The 7,715-nt window shown below is 40.8% G+C and overlaps 1 pseudogene; it reads left to right on the plus strand.

The window, feature by feature from the left end:
- The first annotated feature begins 1,666 nt into the window (after nt 1-1,666).
- On the plus strand, nt 1,667-2,570 carry LOC108393819 (cyclin-G1 pseudogene; annotated as a pseudogene).
- Nucleotides 2,571-7,715: the final 5,145 nt, after the last annotated feature.

The raw sequence follows: 7,715 nt of genomic DNA on the forward strand, positions 1-7,715 counted from the left end.
AAAATTGTCCAGGTACACTCTGCCCAGAAGGTTGGGAACTTTCACAGTCTTCAGGTGCTCCAGCCCCCTGACTGGCTACACAGCTCCAAGGCCCTCCTCCATGCAACACACCCTGTTGCACCTTCCTCCTGGCCAGCCCACACCTAGCTTGCAAATCAGCAAACCCTGCCCTGGCATCAGGCCAGCCGGAGGGAAATCCTGCTGGCAGCAGCTATAAATGCAAAACATAGAAGCTTATACCGGTGTGGTTGGCCCACTGGTTCTGGCAGTGGAAGCAGGCATAGCAGCTGGGAAACAGGAAACAGCCCTATCCTCCGCTGGACCAGATGGATTCACCACTGAATTATATCAGACATTTAGAGATGACATAATACCCATTCTCCTTAAAGCTTTCCAAAAAATAGAAGAGGAGGGAATACTTCCAAACTCATTCTATGAATCCAGCATCACTCTAATACCAAAACAAAGCAAAGATGCCACAAAAAAGAAAACTACAGACCAATATCCCTGATGAACATAGATGCAAAAATACTCAACAAAATATTAGCAAATATAATTTAAAAATATGTCAAGAGGATCATAAACCATAATCATGTGGGATTCATCACAGGGATGCAAGGATGGTACAACATTCAAAAATCCATCAACATCATCCATCACATCAAGAGAAAAAGGACAAAAACCTCATAATCATCTCCATAGATGCTGAAAAAGCATTCAACAAAATCTGGCATCCATTGATGATAAAAACTCTCAACAAAATGGGTATAGAGGGCAAGCACCTCAACATAATAAAGGCCATATATGACAAACCCACAGCAAACATCATATTTAACAGTGAAAAGCTGAAAGCTTTTCCCCTAAGATCAGGAACAAGACAGGGATGCCCACTCTCCCTGCTTTTGTTCAACACAGTACTGGAGGTCCTAGCCACAGCAATCAGAAAACACAAAGAAATAAAAGTCATCCAGATTGGTAAGGAAGAAGCCAAACTGTCACTGTTTGCAGATGACATGATATTGCACATAAAAAACCTTAAAGAACCGACTCCAAAACTACTAGAACTAACATCTGAATTCAGCAAAGTTTCAGGATACAAAATTAATACAAAGAAATCTGTTGCATTCCTATACACTAACAATGAACTAGCAAAAAAAGAAATCAGGAAAGCAATTCCATTCACAATTGCATCACAAAGAATAAAATACCTAGGAATAAACCTAATCAAGGAAGTGAAAGACCTGTACCATGAAAACTACAAGACAGTCTTAAGAGAAATTAAAGAGGACACTAACAAATGGAAATTCATCCTATGCTCTTGGGTAGAAAAAATTAATATTGTCAAAATGGTCATCCTGCTTAAAGCAATCTACAGATTCAGTGCAATCCCTATCAAAATACCGACAGCATTCTTCAACAAACTGGAACAAATAGTTCTAAAATTCATATGGAATCAGCCCCTTGGGCTCTGACCTGACCCCGATATGGGCGGTGTGTATGGGTGGTGCTATGGAGACCTCCACCCAGGATTGTTCTCCCTCCCTGGGCCTCTTCCCTCTTCCCTGCGAGTGCCCTAGTTTTGTAGGCCTCTCAGGTCTAGTATCGTGGGGTGAGGTAAGAGCAGGCCCAAGGAGGATGCTTATCGCCGAGGAGCCATAGTCGCAAGATGATACAGGTACTAACAGCTGACTCTCAGAAACTGGTACACCAGCTGAATGCCCTTTTGGAACAGGAGTTGAGATGTCAGCCAGAGGTCTGTGGCTTGAGACTAATTGAATCAGCACATGATAATAGTCTCAGAATGACGGCAAGGCTAAGGGACTTTGAAGTAAATGATCTTCTTACTCTAACTCAGTTTTTTGGCTTTGACATGGAAACGTTCCTCTAGCTGTGAACTTACTGGACAGATTCCTGTCCAAAATGAAGGCACAGCCCAAACACCTTGGGTGTGTTGGTCTGAGCTGCTTCTATTTAGCTGTAATATCAATAGAAAAGGAAAGGAATATCCCATTGGTAACTGACTTGATCCGAATAAGTCAGTATAGGTTCATGGTTTCAGACCTGATGAGAATGGAAAAAATTGTATTGGAGAAGGTGTGTTGGAAAGTTAAAGCTACTATGGCCTTTCAATTTCTGCAACTCTATTACTCACTCATTCAAGAGAACTTGCCATTTGAAGAGAGAAATAGCCTTAATTTTGAAAGACTAGAAGCTCAACTTAAGGGATGCCACTGCAGGATCATATTTTCTAAAGCAAAGCCTTCTGTGTTGGCATTGTCTATCACTGCACTGGAGATCCAAGCACAGAAGTATGTAGAGTTAACAGAAGGAGTAGAATGTCTTCAGACACATTCCAAGGTAAATGGCAGAGATTTGACCTTCTGGCAAGAACTCATATCCAAGTGTTTAACTGAATATTCATCAAACAAGTGTTCCAAACCAAATGTTCAGAAGTTGAAATGGATTATTTCTGGGCATACTGCATGGAAACTGAAGCATATTTACTACAAAATAACCCAGCTTCCAACAATTCCTGAAATGTTCCCTTAACTGGATTATTATGGCAATGGAAAACTCCTCAGAAGCCCTTCTCCACAACCCTGAGCTATGGATTCCATAATAATATTTTGGATTTAGGCTATAAGATCTCAAAACATCATTACCAGAGTAGCATTAATGATCTCAGGTTTGGGAAAATTTCATATTATTCTGAAGTGGAATTACACTAAAATTTGAATTCATCTGTGAAGCATAAAATCAAGGGTAAGAGCATAAATGTGAGACACTAATGACAAGCTTGTCAAGATAAGCTGTGAATCTTCATTTCTAACATTGATCCAACTTTCTATATTGGGTCAGTATATTGCATTTAGATGATATTAAAAATAGTGACCTACTTAATATAAATTTTAAGTTTTAAATTTATGAGGCTTATATCAAAACCAACATTTCAGAAATGCACTTTCAAGGTATAACAAGTGTTACTATTTTAAGCAGTAAAAGTGGTTGTTGTCACCCATAAAGCAAGTAATTGACTATCCAGAAACGTGGACTTCATTGCTACATAGGAATTACATTTAAATTTGAGAGCATTTTATATAAAGCAAAAAACTGCAGACCTAGTAATCTTGACATATTATCTTCAATGTTTTTTTCTAGAAAACAAGTGATGTTTGTATCCATGACAAATTTTTATACAAAATCTGCCTCATCTAGTCCTATCCAGAAAATTTGTTTTTGTCAGTAAATCAAATTCACATCACTCCAAAAACTTACTAACACTCCAGAACTTTTTACACTAAGGACAGTTTGTATAAAACAACCATTGTTTCTAAATTCCAATTTTTTTTAAAAGGAAGTGAATATACTTCCACTATTTGCCCCTACTGTGCCAAAAGGAAAATCTTAAGAAAAGTAAATAGGTATCTTCATAATTATGAGGTTGCAATGGTAGTGTTCAGGATTTTCTAAGTCGGTCAGTGTAAGGAGATCTACAGTGTTAAAAGTGTTGTGAATGATTACTCAGTGCAGTGTGCAGCCCAAGTCCATTCAGGATGGCAGTACCCGATTTTGACATCATGTTATGAATAAATAACTGGATAATAAACCAAAGAACCACAGTATATCTTACACTTTTGTAAACTGTGTTTTATGGATAACTTTTCAGTTTTCCCAAAAGGCTGATATATTTCAACATTTTTAATACATCAGTGTTCATTTTGAATTGGCAGAGGTAAACTAACCAACTATCATTAAGTTTTGTTCTGAAAGGATATACCTTTCAATAAAGTTATTGAAATGCAAACAAAAATTCATATGGAATTTAAAAAGATCCCAAATAGCCAAAGCAATCCTGAGAAGAAAAATAAAGCAGGGGGATCTCCTTTCCCAACTTCAAGCTCTACGACAAAGCCACAATAGTAAAGACAATTTGGAAACTGACACAAGAACAGACCCATAGACCAGTGGAACAGAACAGAGAGTCCGGATATTAACCGAACTATATATGGTCAATTCATATATGATAAAGGAGTCATGGATATACAATGGGGAAATGACAGCCTCTTCAACAGTTGGTGTTGACAAAACTGGACATATGTAAGATAATGAAACTGGATTACTGCCTAACTCCATACACAAAAGTAAACTCAAAATGGATCAGCAACCTGAATGTAAGTGATGAAACCATAAAACTTTTAGAAAATAACATGGGCAAAACTCTCTTGGACATAAACATGAGCGACTTCTTTATGAACATATCTCCCTGGGCAATAGAAACAAAAGCAAAAATGAAAAGGGGGATTATATTAAACTAAAAACCTTCTGTATAACAAAGGACACATCAGTAGGAAAAAAAGGCATCCTACAGTATGGGAGAATATATTCATAAATGAAAAATCCAATAAAGGGTTGACATCCAAAATATATAAAGAAATCATGGACCTCAACAAACAAAAAGCAACTAACCTGATAAAAATTGGGCAGAGGATCTGAACAGACAGTTTTCCAAAGAAGAAATTTAGATTGCCAACAGGCACATGAAAAGATGCTCCACATCGATAATCATCAAAGAAATGCAAATTAAAACCACAATGAGATATCACCTCACACCAGTTAGGATGGCCACCATCCAAAAGACAAAGAACAACAAATGTTGGTGAGGATATGGAGAAAGAGGAACCCTCCTACACTGCTGGTGGGAATGTAAATTAGTTCAACCATTGTATAAAGTAGTATGGAGGTTCCTCAGAAAACTAAAAATAGAAATACCATTTGACCCAGGAATTCCACTCCTAACAATTTACCCTTAACAATGCAGGAGCCCAGTTTCAAAAAGACATATGCACCCCTATGTTTATCACAGCACTATTTACAATAGCCAGGAAATGGAAGCAACCTAAGTGTCCATCAGTAGATGAATGAATAAAGAAGAGGTGGTACATATACACAATGCAATATTATTCAGCCATAATAAGAAAACAAATCCTACCATTTGCAACAACATGGATGGAGCTAGAGGGTGTTATGCTCAGTGAAATAAGCCACACAGAGAAAGTCAAGTATCAAATTATTTCACTCATCTGTGGAACATAACAACAAAGCAAAAACTGAAGGAGCAAAACAGCAGCAGACTCACAGAACTGAAGAATTAACTAACAGTTACCAAAGGGACTGGGGAGGATGGGTGGGAAGGGAAGGATAAGGGGGAAAAAGGGGCATTATGATTAGCACGTATAATGTAGGGAGGGCATGGGGAAGGCAGTATAACACAGAGAAGACAAGTAGTGACTCTATAGCATCTTACTATGCTGATGGACAGTGACTGTAATTGGGTATGTGGTGGGGACTTGATAATGGGGGGAGTCTAGTAACCACAATGTTCCTCATGTAATTGTATATTAATGATACCAAAAAAAAGTTGATAGGACAGCTGCTGATCTTAAGTCTTCTCTCTGACCTGTCCTGGGGTGGTCCCACAGAGACCCTCATCTCATGATCCCCTTGGCCGTGACATGTCCATAGGACCAACTGGAGGTGGTGCTTCTACTCACCTTGTGGGAAAACCCCTCCCTAGGAGGTAGGTCATAAGTGGGTCCTCAGGAATGCTGTCAAGAGTGGTCTGAGATTTCTCCCTTCAATCTCTTATTCACCAATGGCTCCCCATGGGAGCTAAGATCCTCCTGAGTCACCTTAATTCTAAAATCCTTTGTCCCTTTCATGCTCAGCATTCTTTCTATTATGGAATATACTCTCTTTTCCATTTAGAGGGGAATGGAGACATTTACTCTCAATGGGTTCTTCAGGTCTGACTTAACTCTGGCCTCCCATTAAGAGCCCACCTCTCCTGCCTAGCAGGCATCTGTGGGAGCAACATAGTCTAGGGCCAAAATCTATTCCCCATCACAGCTTTTTTTTTCTCATGGCTGCCTTAGCCCTTTAGCCAACCAGAGATGATCTTTCCTAACCTATTTGGTGGCCTCTCCAGGTCTAGACTTTGACTCAGGCCCCTTCCTATTGGGTCCTGAGGAAGCTTTCAGATCTCTGTGAGGCTTGCCTGGATGGAACCCTCTCTTTATGCCTTTTGCTCACTCTGGGAGCTCAGCTAAGAGCTACCTCTCTCCTCTTCTTACTTTACCCTGACCCCAGTAGCTACTGCCAAAACCTTGACCAATAGAAACCCAGCAGGTATAGGGACCAGTTTTCTAGAATATTACTCTTTCAGAATCCTAATCTCCCATTTCCCCTGCATATGATTGGAGTAGCTCCACCCCTGTCCCTTCCAATAATGGCAAACAATCTCAGATACCATCCACTCAATGTAATGCTACTGCTTAATGTGTAAGGTTACTAGGGAATCCTGGAGCCAGGAGCATTGCCTCTTGAGGATGCAATCCCTCCAGTAGATTGTAAGGAGAAGGGTATGCCAGATTATTTTAATGGCTGCACCCCCGCCCCACCAAAGATGTTCAAGAGGTATTGCTTTGACTCCCCACCTTTGATCACCAAGCTAGGGCTTCCTCCCATGTTGGATCTACATACATGGGAACCAATGGCTGTGAAAAGGTTCACTGACTGTCATGACTGAAATAGAGATGTCTGTCAAGAGTACTGTTTGGTGCTGGACATATGATAGGCCACTGAGTGATGACCTCAGGACACTGGGCTCTACCACTAACTAGTCCTTCTTCCTGTTATTCTAGATGGGGAACCAACACTAGACTCACTGTGATAGCCCCTTGGATTGCATCCTCTGACACTGGGAATTCTTCAACCCCCAGACCCGGAAGAGATCAAGGCTCCAATTCTTCTTCACAGCAGTTTGGCCCCAATATAAACTCCTCAGTGGGGAAACTTAGACCCCATAAGGGATCCTAAATTACAACACTATCCTGCTATCAGACCTATTCTGAAAATGACAGGATAAATAAATTGCCAGAGTTTCCCTACATCCAAGCCTTCTTTCTCCTCCAGGAGAGTGGAGATTTACTCCACAAATTCAAACCAACAATGTTGGTTCCAATCCCCTCAGACCTACCCTGAGACACCCCAGAACCTGTCTTCTTTGGACGGTATAGGAGAAAACAAGCCTATGCCCTCCACAGGGGATAATACTTCAGATCCTAAGCCTTCTCTGGAGGGTGTAGATGCAAAACAGCCAATGCCCTACACAAGAGGCAACACTCCAGAACCTAAGGCTTCTACAGAGGGCAAGGGTCTGAATAAGCCAAGCCCTCAGAGAAACCTCTCTTCTATCATACTTTGCCCCCATACTCTGGGCCCTCTCTGCCAGACTGGAACCCCCTGGGGTCTTCAGACCCCAAACACCCTGCTACTCCCAGATCTTTGCATATTCCAGGCTCCCCTGATGACCCTGGATGACCCCCTGATCCAGAGGGCTGCCCCACTATGGGACAGCAACCATTACCTCCATAGAAGGTCTTCCCCCTTGTGGAGGTGGAAGGGGAATTTGGCTCCATATTGTGCAGAAGCCCTTCTCTCTCACTGAACTTAAACAACTTAAAATAGACCTGGAAAGCTACACTGTCAATCCTGATGGTTATATATAGAGTTTCCAACATGTAACAGTTGTCTATGATCTGACATGGAGAGCTGTCTGGGTCATCCTTACTCAAATTCAAGGACACAGTACTAGAAAGAATGACTTCTGGGAGACAAGGAAATTTGCAAACAGCCTACAGCTAACAGACACTGAT

This window comes from Manis javanica, chromosome X (assembly GCF_040802235.1).
Source record: "Manis javanica isolate MJ-LG chromosome X, MJ_LKY, whole genome shotgun sequence".
Taxonomy (NCBI): Eukaryota; Metazoa; Chordata; class Mammalia; order Pholidota; family Manidae; genus Manis; species Manis javanica.